This window comes from Balaenoptera borealis (assembly GCF_965194805.1).
Source record: "Balaenoptera borealis genome assembly, chromosome: 12".
In the NCBI taxonomy this organism is placed as follows: Eukaryota; Metazoa; Chordata; class Mammalia; order Artiodactyla; family Balaenopteridae; genus Balaenoptera; species Balaenoptera borealis.
Window position 1 is genome coordinate 78,069,860 of NC_138869.1, and position 22,857 is coordinate 78,092,716.

At 43.4% G+C, this 22,857-nt stretch overlaps 1 protein-coding gene across 2 annotated transcripts in view; it reads left to right on the plus strand.

Annotated features, from left to right (window-relative positions):
* Window positions 1-22,857, plus strand: part of SPATS1 (spermatogenesis associated serine rich 1) — a 56,961-nt gene that overhangs the window by 3,927 nt on the left and 30,177 nt on the right. The window lies entirely within an intron of this gene.

Genomic DNA, 22,857 nt, shown 5'->3' on the forward strand with positions numbered 1-22,857 from the left:
TTTTGCTTCTTGGCCTGCAAAATCTAAAATACTGTCTGGTCCTTTGAAAAAAGTTTGCCAACCCCAGACATTTCTTACCCCAGACTTGGAATCAGCCATTTCCAAAAATCCTGGTTACTTTTAGTGGGAAACCATAGTTCAGAACTACAAACTGGGTGCTGGGGATGCTCATTGCTACTGGTTTAATCATTGTTTCTAGGTTTTTATAGAGGACACAGACAGGGAGAATATATATTTACAGATAAAATGTTCCATTAGAGGGTTTTTTTTTTTTTTTTTTCATTAGAGGGTTTTAAGTAAGGGAGCAACATGATCTGATTTACGCTTTTGAAAGATCTTTCCCCTGGGAGAGAATGAACTACGGGGACAAGAGGGGAAGCAGGAATGCATATTAGGATGTTGTTTTCCAAGAAAGAAGTGATAGGACAGCAGCAGTGGAGACAAGAAGTGGTTGGATTCAGGCTATATGTGGAGATAGAGCTACCATTTATATATATATACACATACATACACACATACATGCATATATATATGTATGTAGCTGATAGATAGGACGCAGGGAAAGAGAAAAGACCAATTTCTAAGTTCTGACCTGAAACTAGGTAGGTGGTGTTTCCATTCACTGACCTCAGAAAGCCTGGGGAAGCAGGTCCGTGGAAGGGAAATCAAGAGTTTGTTTTGGACACATTAAGTTTAGACATCCAAGTGGAGATGTCACTCAGGGTTGGATATAAAAGTCAGGAGTGCAGAAGCAAGATCAGGGTTATAGCTATAGAATTGGGAGTCACTGGTACATTGGTGGTCCTGGATGAGAGCACCTAGTGGAAGAGCAGGATGGAGGAGAAGAGAGGAGAGTCATGTCCTGGCCTGTATTCTGGGGAGCTGGAAGAGGAGACCCCTTCAGGGAAGCCTGAGAAAGCCATGAGGGTCAGGAGGAAAACTGGAAGAGAAGATGATGTTCAGGTAGGAGGGAGTAGCTGTATCAAGTGCTGCTGAGGGCTGAACAAGATAAGAGCAGAGACCTAATGAATGGATTGGGCAAAGTGGGAGAAGTTTCAGTGGGATGGTTGGACGGAAAGCCCAACTGGAGTGAGAAGGGGAGGTGAGAAGGTGGAGACAGGAAATAGAGACAACTTTGGGGGGATTTTGCAGAAAAACAGAAGCAGAAAAAAAAAAAAGAGTCTGGAAGGGGCTATGGGCTCTAGGGAGCATGTTTGTTTTTTTAGGCTGTGCCGGGTCTCAGTTGCGGCATGCAAGCTTCTTAGTTGCGGCATGAGGACTTCTTAGTTGCGGCATGTGGGCTCTTAGCTGTGAACTCTTAGTTGCAACATGCATGTGAGATCTAGTTCCCCGACGAGGGAACGAACCCGGGCCCCCTGCATTGGCAGCACAGAGTCTTACCCACTAGACCACCAGGGAAGTCCCCAGCATATTATTTTAAGAACTGCAACATTAAGTCTTGTTTGTATGCAGATGGGTATGATCCAGTATGGAGAAGAAACTGACAAAGCAAGAGAATGAGAGCATCATTTCAGTAGCCAAGTTTTTAAGTACTTGAAGGGATTGAAAAATTCAGTACAAAGTGGAGGGATAGTCTGCAGCCACAAGCAAAGACACTCCTTCCATTACAATAAGAGGAGGAGATCTGGATACAAATGCAATAGGTCAGTGGATCTTCCCAGTGGCTGGGAAGGCAAGGAGGACTCACCTTCAAGCATCTGTTTCCTTAATGAATATGCAGTGAGGTGAAGAGGTGAAATTGCTGTCTTGAAAGAGAAGATTTACTAAGGAAGTGCGGTAGGATTAGCTGGAAGCATTGGCTGCTCATTTAAGATTTGAGGTCTTCGATTTAAGCTGAGACTGATCAGCACAATGGGATTTTCTCCATCCATGCTTAGCTGCTCAGGTGCAAGCACAGAGCAGATGGATTGTCGGGTGTAATTAGGGCTGCAGTGCTGCCATCTGAGTGTGATGGAGGGAGGGGGGCAGGCATGAGTAAGGGTGTTTGCAGGGAAATGTTTGAAGTCCTGAACCTTGGCCCGTATTTGAATGCTAAGCACTGTCCTTACAGGCCCTCATCTCATCTAACAGCCTTAGTTAGTATCATGGCTCAAATCTTAAAACTCAAACCTTAAACAAAAACATAATGATAAATATATGTATGTATATATGGCTCCTCCCACCTCCCTCCTTCGGAAGCTTTGTTGTTTAAGGTGGAGAAAGAGACAAGAGGGTGTTAGCCTATAACATTTAAAAATTATGTTAAAGAGATAGTCACAATAGAGGCCAGAAGACACTGGAAAGTCATCTTTAAAGTGCTGAAAGAAAAAACCTATCAACCCAGAATGCCATATCCAGCATAAATATCTTTTTTTTCCCTGTTGTGTTTACTTTTTTTAAAAAAATTATTTTATTTATTTTTGACTGTGTTGGGTCTTTTTTGCTGCGTGTGGGCTTTCTCTAGTCGCAGCGAGGGGGGCTACTGTTCATTGTGATGTGCAGGCATCTCATTGCGGTGGCTTCTCTTGTTGTGGAGCACAGGCTCTAGGCGCGCAGGCTTCAGTAGTTGTGGCGTGCAGGCTCAGTAGTTGTGGCTTGCGGGCTGTAGAGCACAGGCTTAGTAGTTGTGGTGCACGGGCTTAGTTGCTCTGCGGCATGTGGGATCTTCCTGGACCAGGGCTCGAACCCATGTCCCCTGAATTGGCAGGAGGATTATTAACCACTGTGCCACCAGGGAGGCCCTTTTGTTTTTGTTTTTTGATGGAACAATGGTTTACTTCAGATGAATATCTTTTTTTTTTTTTAATTATTTATTTATTTTTTATTTTTGGCTGTGTTGGGTCTTCGTTTCTGTGTGAGGGCTTTCTCTAGTTGCGGTGAGCGGGGGCCACTCTTCATCGTGGTGCACAGGCCTCTCACTATCGCGGCCTCTCTTGTTGCGGAGCACAGGCTCCAGACGCACAGGCTCAGTAGTTGTGGCTCACGGACCCAGTTGCTCCGCGGCATGTGGGATCTTCCCAGACCAGGGCTCGAACCCATGTCCCCTGCACTGGCAAGCAGACTCTCAACCACTGCGCCACCAGAAAAGCCCAGATGAATATCTTTTAAGGATAAAGACAAAAATGAGAGTGTGGGAATTCCCTGGATGTCCAGTTGTTAGGACTTGACGATTTCACTGCCGGTCTTGGGTTTGATCCTTGGTCGGAGAACTAAGATCCTGCAAGCCGTGCGTCGGGGCCAAAAAACAAACAAACAAAACAAAAACAAAAACAAAAAACTAAGAGAGTTTATTGTCAGCCAACTGCACCACAAGGAAATTCTTCAGGCTGAAGGGCTGTACTACCAGACGGAAAGTCGAGTCTTTAGGTGAATGGAGAACACTGGGGATGGTGACTGTGAATAAATATCTTTTTCCCTCAGTTTATTTAAAACACGCTTAACTGTTTAAAGCAAAGGAATTTTGCAATTGTATAGTTTTTTTTAATTGCTCCTGTCCTTTATGTTATGTAATATATATGACTAAGAATTTTACAGTTGCAAAGTTCTTATATTTTACATGAGGTGGTATAATATTTACTCTAGGTAGACTCTGGGAAGTTAAGGATATATGTCATAATGCCTAGAGTAGTGGTTCTTAAAGTGTGGTACAAAGACTTTGAGGGTCCCCAAAACACATTCAGGAGGTCTGCAAGGTCCTCCTTTTCCCAACTACGTATGTTTGTAAGGTGTATTTTCTTCATCTATGCCAACCCAAACAACGTATCACAGCAGATTGAACACAGAAGTAGATTTGAGCATCCATCTGTCTTTTATTAAGCCAGCTGTTAAAGAGTTGCAAAAATGTAAAACATTGCCTCTCTTCTCAACATATTTTTGAAAATAAATTTTTCTTAAAAATATGTTGTTTATGCAAACATGTAATGGTTTTCATGTTTATTTTAATTAAAAATAAATAAAATTTTTAGTTTAATTTTATCTATCTATATCTCCCACATAAAAGACCCCTCTTTGGGGGAGTCTTCAATACTTTTTAGGAGTGTAAAGGGGTCCTGAAACCAAAACACTTGAAAATAGCTGCTGTAGAGCAAACACTCAAAAATAATGCAATGAGAAGCACTATTCACAATAGCCAAAAAGTCAAAACAACCCAAATGTCCATCAACAGAAGAATGGATAAACAAAATATGGATCAACAAAATATTCCAATGGAATATTACTCAGGCTTAAAAATGAATGAAGTACTGATACATGCTACAATGTGGATGAACCTCGAAAACATTCTGTTAACTAAAAGAAGCTAAACCAAAAGGCCACATGTTGTATGATTCCATTTATATACAATGTCCAGAATAGGTGAATCCATAGAGGTAGTGTAGATTGACAGTAGCCAGGCACTGAGGGAGGGGAGAATAGGTAGTGACTGCTTAATGAGTATGGAGTTTTATTTTGGGATGATGGAAATGTTTTAGAAGTAGACAGAGGTGATGGTTGCACAACATTGTGAATGTAGTAAATGCCACCAAATTGAACATTTTAAAACAGTTAATTTTGTTATGTACATTTTACCTCAAAAAAAAGGGAACAAAGTATAGTTAAAAAGCCAATAGAGAAGTTAAAATGGAAAAAGAAGATAGGAAAGGAAGAATAGAGGAACAAAAAACATATGAGACAGAGAGAAAACAAATAGCAGAATGGTAGACCTAAATCCAACCTTATCAAGAGTTACATCATCGGGACTTCTCTGGTGGCACAGTGGTTAAGACTCCACGCTCCCAATGCAGGGGGCCCAGTTTTGATCCCTGGTCAGGGAACTAGATCCCACATGCATGCCGCAACTTAGTGTTCACATACCACAACTAACGAGCCTGCCTGCCGCATCTAAGACCCAGTGCAACCAAATAAATAAATAAATATTTTTTAAAAAAATCACATCATCCCATGACCTAGCAATTCCTCTTCTAGATATTTAAACAAAAGAAATGAAAACATGTATTTTCTTTTTTCAAAATTTATTTATTTATTTTTATTTTTGACTGTGTTGGGTCTTTGTTTCTGTGCGAGGGCTTTCTCTAGTTGTGGCAAGCGGGGGCCACTCTTCAACGCGGTGCGCAGGCCTCTCACTATCGCGGCCTCTCCTGTTGCATAGCACAGGCTCCAGATGCGCAGGCTCAGTAGTTGTGGCTCACGGGCCTAGTTGCTCTGCGACATGTGGGATCCTCCCAGACCAGGGCCCGAACCCGCATCCCCTGCATTGGCAGGCAGACTCTCAACCACTGCGCCACCAGAGAAGCCCGAAAACATGTATTTTCAAAAAGACTTGTACATAGATGTTCATAACAACTTTACTTGGATTAGCCAAGAACTTGAAACCGTCCGGGTGTCCATCAACAGGAGAATTGTGGTATGGTCACGTGATGAAATACAACTTAGCACAGTAAAAGAACAAACTACTGATATATGCAACATGGATAAATCTCAAAAACATGCTGAATGAAAGAAACCTTCCACAGGGCTTCCCTGGTGGTGCGGTGGTTAAGAATCTGCCTGCCAAGGCAGCGGACACAGGTTCGAGCCCTGGTCCGGGAAGATCCCACATGCCACGGAGCAACTAAGCCCGTGCGCCACAACTCCTGAGCCTGTGCTCTAGAGCCTGTGAGCCACAACTACTGAGCCCTCATGCCACAACTACTGAAGCCTGTGTGCCTAGAACCCATGCTCCTCAACAAGAGAAGCCACCGCAATGAGAAGCCCGCGCACCACAACGAAGAGTAGCCCCTGCTCACTGCAACTAGAGAAAGCACGCGCGCAGCAACGAAGACCCAAAGCAGCCAAAAATAAATAAATAAAATAAATTAAAAAATAAATAAATAAAATACATTAGATCAAGATATTTAAAAAAAAGAAAAAAGAAAAAAGAAGACTTCCACAGAATACGTACTTCATGAATCCATTTTTACAAAGTTTTAGAACAGGCAAAATAATTTTTTAACCTGATTTTTTTTTTTTTTTTTTTTTTTTTGGTGGTGCTATGAGGCTTGTGGGATCTTAGTTCCCTGACCAGGGATGGAACCCGGCCCCTGGCAGTGAAAGCACCGAGTCCTGACCACTGGACCGCCAGGGAATTCCCTAATCTGATTTTTTAAATCTGATTTTTAAAAAAGTGGTTGCCTCTGAGGGTAGGGGCAGACATAGACTTAGGAAGGACTTGAGGGAACTTTCTGGCATGATGGAAATGTTCTTTCCTCATAGGAGTTGGGTTATGCTATTGTATGCATTTGTCAAAATTCATGTCAAAACATTTCCCAGTATGTAATTTTTCCAGTTTTTTTTAATGTGGTTAAAAAGCATATAAAAATTCCATCTTAACCATTTTTACATGTACGGTTCAGTGGTATTAAGTACATTCATGTTGTGCAACCATCACCACCATCCATATTCAAAACTCTTCCTCTTACAAAACTGAAACTCTGTACCTGTTAAACAATAATTCCCTGTTCCCCCATTCCCTCCAGCCCCTGGCAACCACCATTCTATTTTCCATCTCTATGATTTTGGCTACTCTAAGTAGCACATATAAGTAGAATCATACAGTATTTGTCTTTTTGTGATTGGTTGATTTCACTTAGCATAATGTCCTCAAGATTCATCCACACTGTAGCATAATGTCCTCAAGGTTCATCCACGTTGTAGCATAGGTCAGAATTTCCTTCCTTTTAAGGGCTGAGTAATATTACATTGTACGTATAGACCACATTATGCTTCTCCATTCATCTGTTGATGGATGCTTGGGTTGCTTCCACGTTTTAATTATTGTGAATAATGCTGCTATGAACATGGGCATACAAATATCTCTTTGTGACCCTGTTTTCACTTCTTTTGGGTATATACCCAGAAGTGGAATTGCTGGATCATATGGTAGTGGTATTTTTAATTTTTTGAGGAACGACCATACTGTTCTCCACAGTATGGCTGTACCATTTTACATTCCCACCAGGGTCCCCATATCCTTGTCAATACTTGTTATTTTCTGTTTTTCTGATAGTAGCCATCCTAGTGGGTGTGAGGTGTTATCACAGTATTTTTTTTTTTTTTAACATGGAGCATTTCACAGAATTTGCATGTTGTCCTTGTGCAGTGGCTGTGCTAATTTTCTCTGTTTCATCCCAGTTTTAGTATATGTGCTGCCAAAGATATATTTTACAAACAACAACAACAACAACTAAACATGCAAGAAGAGTTGAACTATTTTTGTTAACAAGAGTAAGGGTGGAAAATGCTAGGAAAAAAAAACCCTAAACAAATACAGAGTCTAGTTGATGATATGCATACTGAAATATTTAGGGGTGAAGTGTCCTGATATTTGCACCTTACTTTGAAATGCACCAAAAATTGGATGGACTGGATTGATCGATGGGATAGATGTGTGATAAGGTGATAAGGCAAATATAGGAAAATGTTAACAATTGTAGAATCTAAGTGGTGTGTATATGAGTGCTTACTGTAAAATTCAACTTTTCTTTATATTTGAAATTTTTGTAATAAATCTTTTTTGGGGGATGAAATTTTCTTTGTCTTGGATAAGTTTTGCTCTGAAGGACTGAGATTCCTTTAGTGAATGTGGGACACGAAGGGCTGAAAGGACCCCCTTCAGTAATGCTGAGCCCTCAAGGGGAAACTGTGTAGAACCAACTGGCCTGGAATTCGGACCCTGGAGGTATATATGTGTTTTGGGGTGGGAGGGGGAGAGAGTAAAAGGATCAAGGGGACCAGGTATGGAGAGTGGGAAAGAGGGAGGGCAATTAGAATCCACCTTTGAATTTCCATCTGGACAAGGAGATTACATATATTACTGGTTTTCCTGTTGTTTTAGGCACTTAAAGCTATAGAGAGTCAAGATAGCAATGTGAGCTAGTGGAAGTCAGCTGGCCGATTGGGCAGGATTTCCAAATGACATGGTAGTACCAGGGCTTACAGTTTGGTTCTCAGGATTGCAAATCCAGAAACTATAATATCTGGGTAGTTCCCTGGTGGCCTAGTGGTTAGGATTCAAGGCTTTCACTGTGGAGGCCCGGGTTCAATCCCTGGTTGGGGAACTGCGATTCTGCAAGGCATGTGGCACGGCCAAAAAAAAACAAACAAACTGAGTGCCCCAGTGTGCCCGGATCATGCTAGCCCACTTCACAGGCGATTACTACACAAGCCAGAATGAGGAGACATGGAACTGCCAAGTGGGTCAGACACTTGAGGCAGATGGCCATTGCATTCTGTCTCCCGTGGGCATGAGAACAAATGTCTTAAAAGCGTCCTTGGTGAGCAGAACAAGGTAGCAAGGGGAGTGAGTAGGATGATGGCTTAGTGGCTGACATCACTGACCTAGGGTGGCCAGATGCATGCCTGCAAATCCAACTGGAATGTTCACCTGGGCCAAACTTAGCATATACTATCCCCTGGACAGGGCTGGAGACACACTCTTGCATTCTTTTTTTCATTTTTTTTTTTATTGAATTTGTTACAATACTGCTTCTGTTTTATGTTTTTGTTTTTTTGGCTGCGAGGCATGTGGGATCTTAGCTCCCTGACCAGGGATCAAACCCACACTCCCTGCATTGGAAGGTGAAGTCTTAACTACTGGACCACCAGGAAAGTCCCAACTCTTGCATTCTTGACCCTTGGTCTTCTCCTTTCTAGACTCTATGCTTCTAGACTCCATGCATCTTCTGTTAACAGATCTTTTCTTCATATGACACAATGGATTAGGTTGTGACATCTCAAGTAATTATCCCATGGCTATTTTCCATGACATTTTTTAAAATTTAAATTTATTTATTTTATTTTTGGCTGCATTGGGTCTTTGTTGCTGCGTGCGGGCTTTCTCTAGTTGCAGCAAGCTGGGACTACTCTTTGTTGCGGTGCGCGGGCTTCTCATTGTGGTGGCTTCTCTTGTTGCGGAGCACAGGCTCCAGACGCACAGGCTCAGTAGTTGTGGCTCACGGACCCAGTTGCTCCGCGGCATGTGGGATCTTCCCGGACCAGGGCTCGAACCCGTGTCCCCTGCATTGGCAGGCGGATTCTTAACCACTGCGCCACCAGGGAAGTCCTTCCATGACTTCTTAACCACACCTTTGCTTGCCACCTGTAGCAAGAGTCAGAGGTGCATAAAATAACCTGTGGTTGGGGGGCAGGAGGTGCTAAGAAAGTAGAAAAGGTGATGGTAGAGATAAATAACCTGTTAAGTACACCAGACTATTTAAGTCAGACCCTTTTCAGGGTTTCTGATCTGTATGGGTTCTGTTTGGATTTTAATCCTATGGGTTTTCATGCCTCTCACTTACCCTTCCCAGATGGTACATGGAACCTTTTTTTTTTTTTTTTAAAGAATGCTTCCTCCTCCTTCCCCTTCATTTTATTTTTTAATTTTTAAAATAAATTTATTTATTGATTGATTTGAATGCATTGGGTCTTTGTTGCTGCGCGCAGGCTTTTCTCTAGTTGCGTCAAGCGGGGGCTACTCTTTGTTGCGGTGCGTGGGCTTCTCATTGCGGTGGCTTCTCTTGTTGCAGAGCACGGGCTCTAGGCACGTGGGCTTCAGGAGTTGTGGCAAGTGGGCTCAGCAGTTGTGACTCGCGGGCTCTAGGGCGCAGGCTCAGGAGTTGTGGTGCACGGGCTTAGTTGCTCTGCGGCATGTGGGATCTTCCTGGACCAGGGCTCGAACCCGTGTCACCTGCATTGGCAGGCGGATTCTTAACAACTGTGCCACCAGGGAAGTCCTGGAACCATTTTTGATACCTTGGCAAGTGGCATTTTTCTGTGCACTCTGTTCCTACAAATGCATTTTTGGTTTCAGCTAAAGCAAGACTCTACTTACCACTAATGTTGAATCTGATGGGATCTTCTCTCATCATCTCAGCTGCAGCCCCTAGCAGAGCATTCTTTACCTGATTGGCAGATAGGAAAGTGTACAACATCACTACCTTGGCTAACCGAGGTATTGTAGGTGTTTGTCAAAACTCATGTCAAAACATTTCATGGTGAACAGAAACAGACTCACAGACATAGAAAACAGACTTGTGGTTGCCAAGGGGGAGGGGAGTGGGGGAGGGATAGATTGGGAGCTTGGGATTAGCAGATGCAAACTAGTATATGTAGAATGGATAAACAACAAAGTCCTACTGTATAGCACAGGGAACTGTATTCAATATCCTGTAGTAAACCATAATGGAAAAGAATATGAAAAAGAGTATATATATGTATAATTGAATCATTGAATCACCTTGCTGTATAGCAGAAATTAACACAACATTGTAAATCAATTATACTTCAATTAAAAACATTTTATGGTGTATAATTTTAAAAAAAACTAAAGCAATATTGAATCTAGTTGATGATATGCATGCTGAACTGTTTAGGGGTAAAGCGTTCTGATATTTGCAACTGGCTGTGAAATGCATCAGAAATAGGATGAATTTAGAGGTATTCATTTTAGACAGTGGGGAAAAGGACTCAAAGCTTGCAGACCATGTATAACAGAGCACCATCACTTAGATACTGATCTTTTTAAAAGTAGTATTTATTACACATTTTTCTAATTTCAGAAGAAGAGCATGTGTATTATAAAAAAGCTGAAGATTAAGTAGTTTCATTTAAGCGTGGTTGTGAGTGATGGGGTTGTGTCGTGGGCCTGAGATGCTTTGGTGCTGTGAGGGGAGGGAAGGGCAGGTAAGACATATGGAGAGTGTGTCAAGGAGCCCAGCCCTGTGGCTTGGCAGTGCGCTTGACCAGCCAACAGTGCTCACTGGGGGAAGTGTCTGGGTAGCTTTCCCAGGGGCTGCACAATTAAGAATCCATTCTCAAGCCAATCATCTGTTGATGGGCACTTGGGTTGCTTCCATGTCTTGGCTATTGTAAATACTGCTGCTATGAACATTGGGGTGCATGTATCTTTTTGAATTAGAGTTTTTGTCTTTTAGAAGATGTGGTATGTAGACAATGGAATATTACTCTGCCATAAAAAAGAATGAAACATTGCCATTTGCAGCAACATGGATGGACCTAGAGAATATTATACTTGGTGAAGTAAGTCAGACAGAGAAAGACAAATATTATATGATGCCACTTATATGTGGAATCCAAAAAATAATACAAATTAGTCTATATACAAAACAGAAACAGACTCACAGACATAGAAAACAAACTTATGGTTACCAAAGGGGAAAGCGGGGGGAGGGATAAATTAGGAGTATGGGATTAACAAACTACTATACCTAAAATAGATAAGCAACAAGGATTTACTGTATAGCACAGGGAACTGTATTCAATATCTTGTAATAATCTATAATGGAAAATAATCTGAAAAAATATATGTATAACTGAAGCACTTTGCTGTATACCTGAAACTAACACAATATTGTAAGTCAACTATCCTTCAATTAAAAAGAAAAAGAATCCATTCTCCTATTAGGGTTGACCAAGGTCAGTGGTTCCTGTGGAGTGTTTTTTCCTTCCTTGAGAGAGTCTGGACTAAAGAAATTCTGTATGTAATGCTATGAAAAGATCTCCAAAAGTGAAAAGAATAGTGTGATTGTATGCTACTACTGTGTACAAAGGATGGAAAAAAACCACACATCCATATTTTCTTGTAGTGCTCTGGAAGGGATATACATAAGGAAGAACAGTGGTTTCTGCCAGGAGTGGGTGGAGGTGGGGTCTGTCCCAACCAGGGATGCAGTGGGAGGGAGGCTTTCCTTGTATACGTTTTTAGAGTTTTTGATTTTGCAAGCTATGTAAATGCATTTCCTATTGAAAAATGAATAAATAAAATGTAAAAAGAGAGGAAATAGGATAACATGAGACAGTGCTCTCCAGTGCCTTGGAACACATCAAAATGGGAAATGTTAAGGCTTTGGCATTCCATGATTAATCAGAATTTCAGTTATAAAGACCAGCACTACACTGTGAGAATCAGGGACTCCGTGTCTTACTAAGTGTTGTGCACATGGCTCTGCCATCAAGGTGCATTATTTTGATATTGATTTTACTTCTCTTTGCTTTTTTATTTATTTTTATTTTTTTATTTTGGCCACGCCACGTGGCTTGCAGCATCTCAGTTCCCCGACCAGGGATTGAACAGAGGCCTCGGCAGTGAAAGCACAGAGTCCTAGACACTAGATCACCAGGAAACTCCCCTCTTTGCTTTGTTTGGTATTTTGTGCATATATTCTACAGGTAAGTTTGTCATCACCCCCTTCCCCTTTCGCAAAGGTGTAGGGGCAGACCCCTGCCTATATGTGCGATTTGGAGATGCAGAAGTGTGTTGGCTTCTAGAACACATGCTGCAAAGGCCGGCATCCTGTGATGGCTGTGCCTCCTGGGAATCAAATCAGCTTACTCGTGAGAGCATCCGAATTCCCTGCGGCTTCCTTCTTTCTTGTCTTTTGGGCTTTTAGGGATGGAGATAGTCACTCTGGCTTTGGTCTACAGACATATGATGAGAAGCCCTTTCCGCAATAAGTATTTAATAAATTAACACAGATTTCCATTATCCCTTCCTGAAATGGGGCCACTGTCTGTCTGTAAGGATGTCTGGAGAGTGGAAAAGTAAACACAGAATTAGGAATCCCAACATTAATGCAATTTGCACTTGCTATCAGCTTACTGCCCTCGTCTTTGAGACGCCATTAAAAATGCATGCAGGATGTGAGTGAGATAAAACATATCAAAATTCAAGCTGATTCCAATTCACATTGACACTCCATTTCTCTGGTCCTCTGGCTTCCAGCGGCTTTAGCCATCTGGGACACAGGCCGGAGCCTGGGAGTGAGGGGAGAGAGCCTCTGAGCAGTGAAGGTGCTGCCATAAAGCTCAAAAGGCTCAATTCAAAGGAGGGTCTTTGCCACACTCACTTGGTCTGTGGAATCAGTAACTTATTTTATATTAATAATGGTAGCTCTCCCTTACTGGGCATTTACTGTATGCCAGGTAACATGCTTTCTATGTAGTAACTTATTTAATCCTCATAACAACCCAGCGAAATAAGTAACTATTAGTATTCCCATTTTACAGATGAAGAAACTGAGAGAGGTTAAGTGACTTGGTTAAGGTCACACAGACAGTGAGTGGTAGAGCAGAAATGTGAACCCATGCAACCAGGCTCCAGGGCCTAGCTTATTAACCACCTCTACTCACCTCCCATCTGAGTGTGTGTGTGGGTGTGTTTAGCACATATAATTCTAAAAAGCTCTGATATTTGGTTTTCTAATTCTTGGCAGATTAGGGAGTGGGGCCACTAGAAGCAAGCACGTGCATAATCTCAGGAGGCAGACTGGTGGGCTGGTGGTGACTGAGGAACAGAGAACCAGTAACCTCAAGCGGTCTGGTCCTTACTAGGAGGCAGTCCTGCACACTTCAACTGTCCTTGCAGGAACCACCAAACACAGTAGAGTAGCATGATTCAATTTATAAAGCTGACTGTGGCAGATACTCTAAGCTGTCCCTGCTATTCAATTTCCCCTTCTCTATCTTAGTAATAGAACCCTCAGCTATTCCATGGACCATGCTGCTGGATCTTATACTGCTAGGTGTGGCTGTGTAGCCCTTGGACCAGGAGCAGACGTGAGATGTACCAGGTCATACAAGCTCTGCCCTTCTGCCTTTCCTCTCCATGGGCTGGGATGCGGTCTCAGGGGACAGGGAAACACCCAGGGATTATAGCAAAAGATGTAAAGAGCTTGGGTCTCCAACTCTGGAGTCACCACGGGTGCCCTGGACTGTTCATTCCTGCATTGTTACATGCGAGAGAAACTAGCTCTCTTGTTGAAGCTGTTTTAAGTCTCTCTTAGAGCAGCCAAACTCACAAGCCGATGGATACACCCAGGGCATCAAGGAAAGGTTATGTTACGTTTGCTGTATTTTGTTAACAAGTCAAGGAAATATTCAAAGCATTTTAGAAAGTGTTATGATAACAAGTTTTGAGGCCTAATAGGAGCAACTTTAATTATTTGGAAACATCCCCAGAAACTTTTGAAATGCTGGCAAAAAAAGAGCATACTCTACTTGGTTGATGTGATAAGCAGAATATGTAAATTCAGTTCAGTTCCACAAATATTTATGGAACAGCTACTTCATGCCAGGCAAGGCCAACAGAGTCCTTGTCCTCAGGGAGCTGACAGTCAGGGTTGGGGGTTGGGGGTTGGGGGGTGCAGGAACACAGACAGATGAGCACATGGATATAAAAAGTGATCAACGCTGGTGGGCACACACCCTGCCCTGAGTTGGGACATCAAGGAAGACTCTTCATTCGGAAGCTTTGCTGGCCACTGTTCCACCTCTTGGCAGGGTTAGGTTTTCCTTAAAGAGACAAGTACTTGTGTTTTATGGAAGTTAGGGCTGAAAAGCTCATTCAGAGGCCTTGAGAAATGTGACCCATGAAACTGACACCTTGAGTTTCCCCCTTTCTTCTTTCCTTCTTCTTCCAAGCTCCCCTCATCCATGGGATAGATTCCAGCAAACTTTTAAATTCTACTTTATTATTATTTATTAAAGTACGGTTGATTTACAATGTTTCAGGTGTGCAACAAAGCGATTCAGTTACATATGTACATATATCGATCTATTCTTTTTCAGATTCTTTTCCATTATAGGTTATCACAAGATATTGAATATAGTTCCCTGTGCTATATGGTAGGTCCTTGTTTATTTTATATATAGTAGTGTGTATCTGTTAATCCCAAATTCCTAATTTTTCCCTCCCAGATTCTAGCAAACTTTAGGGTGTTATGGTGCCCTCTTGGGATGTGGGTTAAAAGATACTCCCTAGGATATACCTTCCAGGAATCAGAAGGGTCTTCAGCTGAGTATCTTTTCTTTCATCTTTGAATAGTGGTAAAAGTGGAAGGAGCAGCCAGGAGCCTGAGGAATTAAAACAGTGTCCACAGAAGCATGGTCAGCGCTCTCTCTCTCTCTCTCTCTCTCTGTCTGTGTCTCCTTCTTGTCCTCAATGACAGGCTAATAGACGATGGACCAATTATCTCAGTCTGGCTGTCAGTTCTGTGGATGATGATGTTACCCTTCCCCGAGCAGGGGACTTTGGGGATGATAAATTAAAGGTATTAGAAGGCACTTGGCAGACTGGGAGAAAGAAAGTCAGTAATTAATGACTTCAGAGCAGTCTTGCAGAAATATTGATGCCTGAGAGACACTTGATGTTTTCTTTTCCCCAGACAGTATTAACTCCGGAAAAGAGTCCAGATTATGATAGTTAGGGCAGAGGGGTGAGTTGCAGAACACAGAGGAGAAGCAAGGAAACCTGAAGTAGGGCGGTCATGTGAACTGTCTTTCCCTGAATGGTGGTTCAATGCTGGCTTCCCTGGGGTCTCACTCCAAACTTTTTGCTGACCTTTCCAGTCTCCAAAGTTAAGACCTGGGCCTGATTTTAGCTGAGCCCTAAGTCAAAGTTAAAATCCAGCAGTTTATGCTCATGAACTTAAAAAAAATTGCCTATAATTTTATTTTAAGGAAAATTGTTTTCTTTCACACACACACGTACATACACATACATAGACATGTATAAATGTATATACACACATCTGTAGACACATATATATATATCAATATTTTTATTTAACTTTTAACAAGGATTGATCACATTTGTTTTTCATGCAAAACTTTGTGACCAGATTTTTTTAGGGAATTCTCTCCCTGGCAGACCAGTGGTTAGGACTCAGCGCTTTCACTGCCAAGGGCCTGGATTCGATCCCTGGTTGGGATCCCGCAAGCCAAGTGGTGTGGCCAAACTGTCACCTGCAAAAAACAAACAAACAGAAAAACCCAGATTTTTAAAAAAGATACTAAAAATGGAATAAATAAAATACCTAAGCAAAAAGCCCTTGAATTTTGCTGAAATGGAATTTCAATTATAAATGAGAAGGCTTTGATTTATCCTGGATGAGTTAATATTGTCCTCTTTGATATAATAGATAAATATATTGAGCGGTAACTATTTGGCATGCTGCACTAAGTACTTGAATTTTAATCTAATTTCTCCCAGAAAAAAAAAAGAAGTATAAAATTGCTTCCTGATGTTCTTAGGAGAGAGAATGAAATCCATCTCATAGCCTTAGCAAGCCCTGTGTCCTGAGCCCTGCCTCTCTCTCCTTCATTCTCTGTTGTTTTACCTGATTTCATTGTCTTCACTGCGCTTATTTCTATCTCTCATTCTCATATTTCTGTGCTGTTTAAAAAAGTCATTGAAGGGAATTCCCTGGTGGTCCGGTGGTTAGGACTTGGCGGTTTCACTGCCGTGGCTCGGGTGTGATCCCTGGTCAGGGAACTAAGATCCCACAAGCCAGGTGGTGTGGCCAAAATTAAAAAAAAAAAAAAAAAAAATATATATATATATATATATAAAATACATATACATATATACACACACACATATACATATATATATATATATAAAATACATATATACATATACACATACACACATATACATATATATAAAAGTCATTGAAGATATAGACCATAAACTGGTGGTTAGCAGTGGGGAGGTGGGGGGGGCAATATAGGGGTGGGGCAGTGGAAGATACAAACTATTGGGTATAAGATAGGCTCAAGCATGCACTGTACAACACGGAGAATATAGCCAATATTTTGTAGTAACTGTAAAGTAACCTTTAAAAATTTTGTAAAAAATTAAAAAATATTTAAAAGTCACCAAAGTATAACATAGGTGCAGAAATGTGCACTCAGGTGAACTGCTAGATGGATTTTCCAGTGGTCATGGACTTTAAAAACATTTATTTTTATTGTAAAATATACATTACATAACATCTACCATTTTAACCATTCTCAAATACAGTTACATTGTTGTGCAACCATCACCACCATCTGTCTCCAGAACTTTTTCACCATCCCACGCTGAAACTCTATACCCATTAAAGAACAGCACCCCATCCCCCGACCCCCAGCCCCCGTTACCACCATTCTACTTTCTGTCTCTATAAATTTGACCACTCCAGGGACCTCCTATATGTCCGTGGACTTTCAATATGAAGTGGACTGGCTGTGGCCCTGAGACCAGACACCATGTGTCTCCCATTTCTTTTCATTTGGTGTAAGTTTATTAATGTCCACCTGTGTGATGACAGTCCCCAGCCAGCAATGGTGCCTCGAAGACTGTTCTCATGGATTTTTCTCTGATTTTCCGTCATCACCGTGAGAAACTGCTATGCAGCTGATGTCTCAGTGTCAGATCACGGCCTCCAGTGTAATAGGAGCTGCCAACTTCACAGTTAATTTCCCTTGCCCGCCTCAGTAATAAGTGGATTCGGTTATGTGCTCATCGGTGATGCGAACGCCATCTTTTAGAATAAATCTAAGTCATGTTTGAAGGATGCTGCCTTCCAATAATGATGATTTCTGAATGTATCTTCCTCTGCTCGGAAAGACTTGCTTTCTGAATCTGAGGGCTTTGTATCCAAGAGTGTCTGTTTAAAAGAAAAATGTGTTAAGTATGCAGCTCTACCTCTTTCCTGCCCTGACCCCTTCCCTAAATCTGAATCCTGTTTAGCTGAGGAAGGAACATCTGGAACTCTTCAAGGCCTGTTTCATCCGGGAGAAAGGCACATCTGGTTTAGAATGTTTCTGGAAAACGAAAAAGCAGAATAGGAATTTGAGAAGATGGAAGTGTGATGAGAGGACATGTCCATTCCTTACTTCAGAGCATGAACATCACGAGCATGTTGGTTTGGAGGAAGTGGGCAGTCCTGCAGCCAAGGCCTTACTCTTTCCAAAGCCCCATAGAGTGAACCAGTGAGCAGTACAGGTGTCAGAAAGCTGGACCACAGTTTGTTATAGGCGTTGGAGATGACTGGAGAGGAAGATGTTTTTCCCTTCACTTATACGGTAACAAGGACCAACAGCCTCCTAACCCCATGGCTGTTTTGGTGGAACTCTTGAGGATGGACTTGAAATTCACTGGATGAAATGATCATTCTCAATTCATCAGACCCTCCCTGTACTTGAATTATACATCCACACCCTGTACCATGGGACTTTGTATTATCCCCCACTGGTGTGGATGGAGTACATGTCCTCACTTCAATGGTTTTGAGTTTTCCCATGTATTATAATTTGCTTTGGCCAACAGAATATGGGTGGAAAGGACGGTGTGCCAATTCACTCAACCTGTCTTGTGCTTATGCCATTTGACATGAGAAGAACATGCCTTGGGGATGTTCAGCAGGATGCCTCCTGCTGATTTCAGGAGAATGAGCCAAATCCTGTGGAGTGAAGCTGAATCTAAGGGACACCCTGGAGCCAAGCTGACGTGAACCTGAAGCAGATTGATCTTAGCTGACTTCTAGACCCATGAGTGATAAGAATATATGCTTGTTGTAGGTCACTGAGTTTGGGAGAAGTTTGTTACAGAGCATTATTGTGGCAATAGCTGACTCATACAAAGACCAAAATGCAGAAGCAGAGAGAAAAAGGGTAAGTGAAGCAGGTGGCTGACATACGAGTAAGGAAGGAAGTGGTGGTGGGATCTGAGGATAGAGCAAGTAGGGAAAGGCCTCCAAGAAGAAGAATGAGGTGGACGAGAGGAAAGGAATACTGCAGCTGCAGCTCCCTCAGACGGGTGGTGGGAAAGGAGCAGTGTACGCACACGTGCGTGCGCACACACACACATCCCCTATGCCTCTGGTGAGCACTGGGCCTTTACTGCTGTCTTTGTTCAGTGTTGCCAATGTCTGAGAGGTTTCCTGGGAGTATAAGTTTGATTCCTAACAGGGTCTAGATGTCCAGTTTTGGGGTCTACCTGGGCTTATGGTCACATTGTGTCAGTGGAGCAATAAAAGAATCTAAAAAATATGACAATAGTGAATACAACAAAAAAGAAGCAGACTCACAGATACAGAGAACAAACTAGTGGTTATCAGTGTGCGGGGGCAATATAGGGATAGGGGAGTGAGAGGTACAAACTATTGGGTGTAAGATAGGCTACAAGGACATATTGTACAACATGGGGAATATAGCCAATATTTTGTAATAACTGTAAATGGAGTGTAACCTTTAAAAATTGTATAAAAAATAAAAATAAAACCAGCAAAAAAAAAAAAAAAAAAAGAATAAGAAAAAAATGAGTGCTCTAAGGACAGAACTCTGCTGAGTGTGTCTTGGCTCTATTAGCTGGAATGCTCCCTAACTCTAACCAGTTATTAACACAGGGAACCAGCCCTCCAAAACGCAGATGCCTGGTGTGAGCTGGGTTCTGTAAGGTCTTATGACCTTGAGGAAGTTAATTAACCTCTCTGGGCTGAGATTTGGAGATAATGGAAAGAAGAATATTACCCATCCCACGGGACTGTCACGTGGGTAAGCGAGAGTGAACATCTGACACAATGCCTGGCCCAGGGTAAGCCCTCCATAAATCAATACCAATAACCGTACTGCCATTTTGAAAGGAGAACGGGTATCTGGTGTTGAGTAAGAAATGGACATATCTTGTTTTCCTTGAGCCCAGATATTTAGTAAAGGTAGGAGTCCCGCCAAATGGATGATACCTGACCAAGCCCTGGACTGTCCCTGGCAATCCTCTCAGCAGAAAGCAACCCTCCCACCTTTGGGTACCTTCTTCCTCAGACCATGTCAGCCCCATCTCCCAGCTTTTGTTTTCATTTTTTTCTCTTTTTCTCAGGGAAGTCTGTTTATTCTTACGCTTGTAGGGAAAAAAAGGTGGACCTGAAGGAGCAGAGGGCAGAGGTGGGCAGGACACCCCATCTCACCACCAGCTTGGGCTGTGGTTGTACTATTTTCTAGCTGGCTTTTCCACCATGAGCTAGGTGACCTGTCTGTCACACCTATGTTTTATAAAATGGATCACATGACCTTTATCACAACATCAGCTGGGGTATTTTTCCTCACACTGGTCTCTGAACACTAACTTTTTTTTTTTTAAGATTTTTCTCTTCTAAATTCTTTTTAAAAAATATTTATTTTATTTATTTTTATCTTTATTTTGTTTTTGGCTGGGTCGGGTCTTTATTGAGGCACGTGGTCTCTTTGTTGCCCCGCGCGGGCTTCTCTCTAGTTGTGGCGTGCAGGTTTTCTCTCTCTAGTTGTGGCGCGTGGGCTCCGTAGTTTGCAGCACGTGGGCTCTCTCGTTGAGGTGCGCAAGCTCAGTAGTTGTGGTACCCGGGCTTAGTTGCCCCGCAGCATGTGGGATCGTAGTTCCCCAACCGGGGATCGAACCTGCGTCCCCTGCATTGGAAGGTGGATTCTTTACCACTGGACCACCAGGGAAGTCCCTCTAAACGCTAACTTGAATTTATTTTCCGAGTTTACTGTGTACATTTGCTCCAGTTCTGTCTTGCACCCTCCTTTTCCTGGGGAGAATTTCCTAGATTTGCCTGGATTCCCTAACCCAGCCATTTTTACATTTTTCTTTGAGTTTGTGTGGCGGAGCCCATCCACCCCAGGAGGAAGTCTTCCCCATTTGCGTCCTAAAGCTGGTCCTTCGGAAGGCTCTTTGTCCCTGGTCCTGGCTCAACACCTGAGTGGGAGTGGGACATGAGGGGGTTTAGCAGCCCTCCTCACAGAGTGCAGGGTGAGCAGGGTAGGGGGGATGACCTGACCCCTTCCCAAAGGCCTCTGGCTCTTCAACAACTTGCAAAAGTGAAAATTGCATCTACTGTTTTCTCTCCTCACCCCTTCCCGGGGACAACAGAACAGGCCAGATGCTGTTCAGCTCCTCTTGCATCTGATTTGAGCTGGTACTTCGTAGTTAGAGAAATCAGTTATAGAAGGAAATGCTCTTAACAAAAGAGCATACTTAGTGGCTTCTTAACGCGTGCATGTCATGCTAAGCGCTTTACATGTGTTTATTCATTAATCCTCTCAATAACCTTGCGAGAGCACATACTAAGAATGCTCACAGTAGTGAGGGCCCTGGCTCTGAATCTAGAGAGAGCTGGTTTAAACTCCATCTTTGCCAGTTACTAATGGGACTAGTACTTTACCCCTCTGAGTCTGTTTTTCATCATCTGTAAAATGGGGATGATTCTTACAACACTTTACCATTGTAAGAGTTAAATGGGATAATGAATGTAAAGAGATTGGCACATCATAGGCGCTCAACTGGGGAAGGGACTGGGTTTTACTCACCTTTGAATCCCTGCCCCTAGCGCAGTGCCTGGCACATAGGAGGTGCTTGGTAACTGTTTCCTGACCTGAACTGATGGTGCGGCCCTTTGAGCATTTGGGAACTGGTGGTGGTAACAGGTTCTGAGGTACTAATGCTCCCTCTCGTCCATCTTTGCCAGGCCCCCTCTGCCTACCACTGAAGGTTTTCAAAGACGATGGTGCATCAGTAATCCACTCAGCACCCATTTCCCCAGCGCCCTCTTTGTAGGAGGCTTGTGATGCCTCCGCCTGAAGGCATCAGTAGAGAATCTCCCATCACATTTTATTTCCCATGTCCTGGATTACACTGCCCTCTGGTGTGTGCTTATGGGACAGCATGTCAAATGAGGGTTTGTGGTGACTCTTTCTTGACTTCGGGGAAGAGAGGCTCCCATACTTGAGCTGTTTGCAGTGCAGCTGGGGGGAGAGGTAATGTTTAAGACCCACCCCCCCAATTTAGGTTGAAACTCTTGAGGTTTACCAGACACAAGAGGCTTTTTACCGGTGTCCCTGACTGCTGGCTATCAAACAATGCCATCCTTCTAGGCTCAAAGTTTCTTGCCACTGTTCTGTTAAGACCCGAAAGGAACAGGAGTAGAGTTTATTTGATATCACTCCCCCTCTGCTGCCTGGTTTCCTCTAATGCCCGGACACCTAGTTCTTACAGCTGCCTCACCTTGTGCTCTAAAGGGTCTGGGATCGCAGCAGGCCAAGCAAGAATGAGAATGGACCCTCCCCATCCGGTGCCTGCAGCACCCGCGGGGTCCACCTGCTTCCACCACCTGCCTCACTCTGCTGTCCCTTCTCAGAGCTGAGCCCCCAATCAGTAAACGCGAAGGGGGGTTCCGCAGGGCAGAGGGGTCGGTGGGGCTAAGGTCCAGCTCACCTTCCTCTCACCTCGCCCTGGAACCTGCTAGAAGCGTTTGCCTTTTACGATTAGGTTGGATCCTGAAACTGCCGATATGCAACCACTTGTGACCCTCAAAAACAGCAATTTCAAAACAGAAACGAAAACAAGAACAGAAAAACATCATGCTTAGACACGTAAACCCTACTTCTGCTAGTGGTGGCCGCGGAGTCCCAAGTTCCCCCGTCTCATTCAGACCCAGCTCACGGCACGGAAGGATCCCAGACTGCAGAGCAGCAAGGAGGGCCCTACAGCCCGAAAGAAGGTCGAGTTGATTTCGGGGGCCCGGGATCGGCCCCACTTCCTGCGTCAACCCTCTGTTCCCACGCGGGTCCGCGGTGACCTCCACGCCGTGCTTGGTTTGGGGGGCGCAGCCAAAAGAGGAGACGCCAGTGGGAGACCCTGGAGAAGCCCGTCTTGCCGGATGGTGCTCGCCCTCCAGGTTGTACCAGCAGGCTTTTCCGGGAGCTTCAAGAGGTCTCGGGCTTCTGGATGCATCGAGCACCCCAAACCCTCACCCCTGCTGCTGAACCCGGGCAGCCCAGCTGCGCACGTGGGAGGCTTCCGGGGCTCCGCCGCCCGGAGAACCCCTTAGGTGACTCCCGTGCCCTGCCAGACCTCGGCCAAGCGCAGGAAGCATCTAAAACTTGCCCAAGGGATGAATGCATAGTGGCCCGGGAGGCTTTACATCTGCAGAGTAACGGAAGGTTTACGAGCCCGCGGTACGCAGGACACCTAGGATGAGAGAGAGTTTCGGCTCTGCGATCTACCCG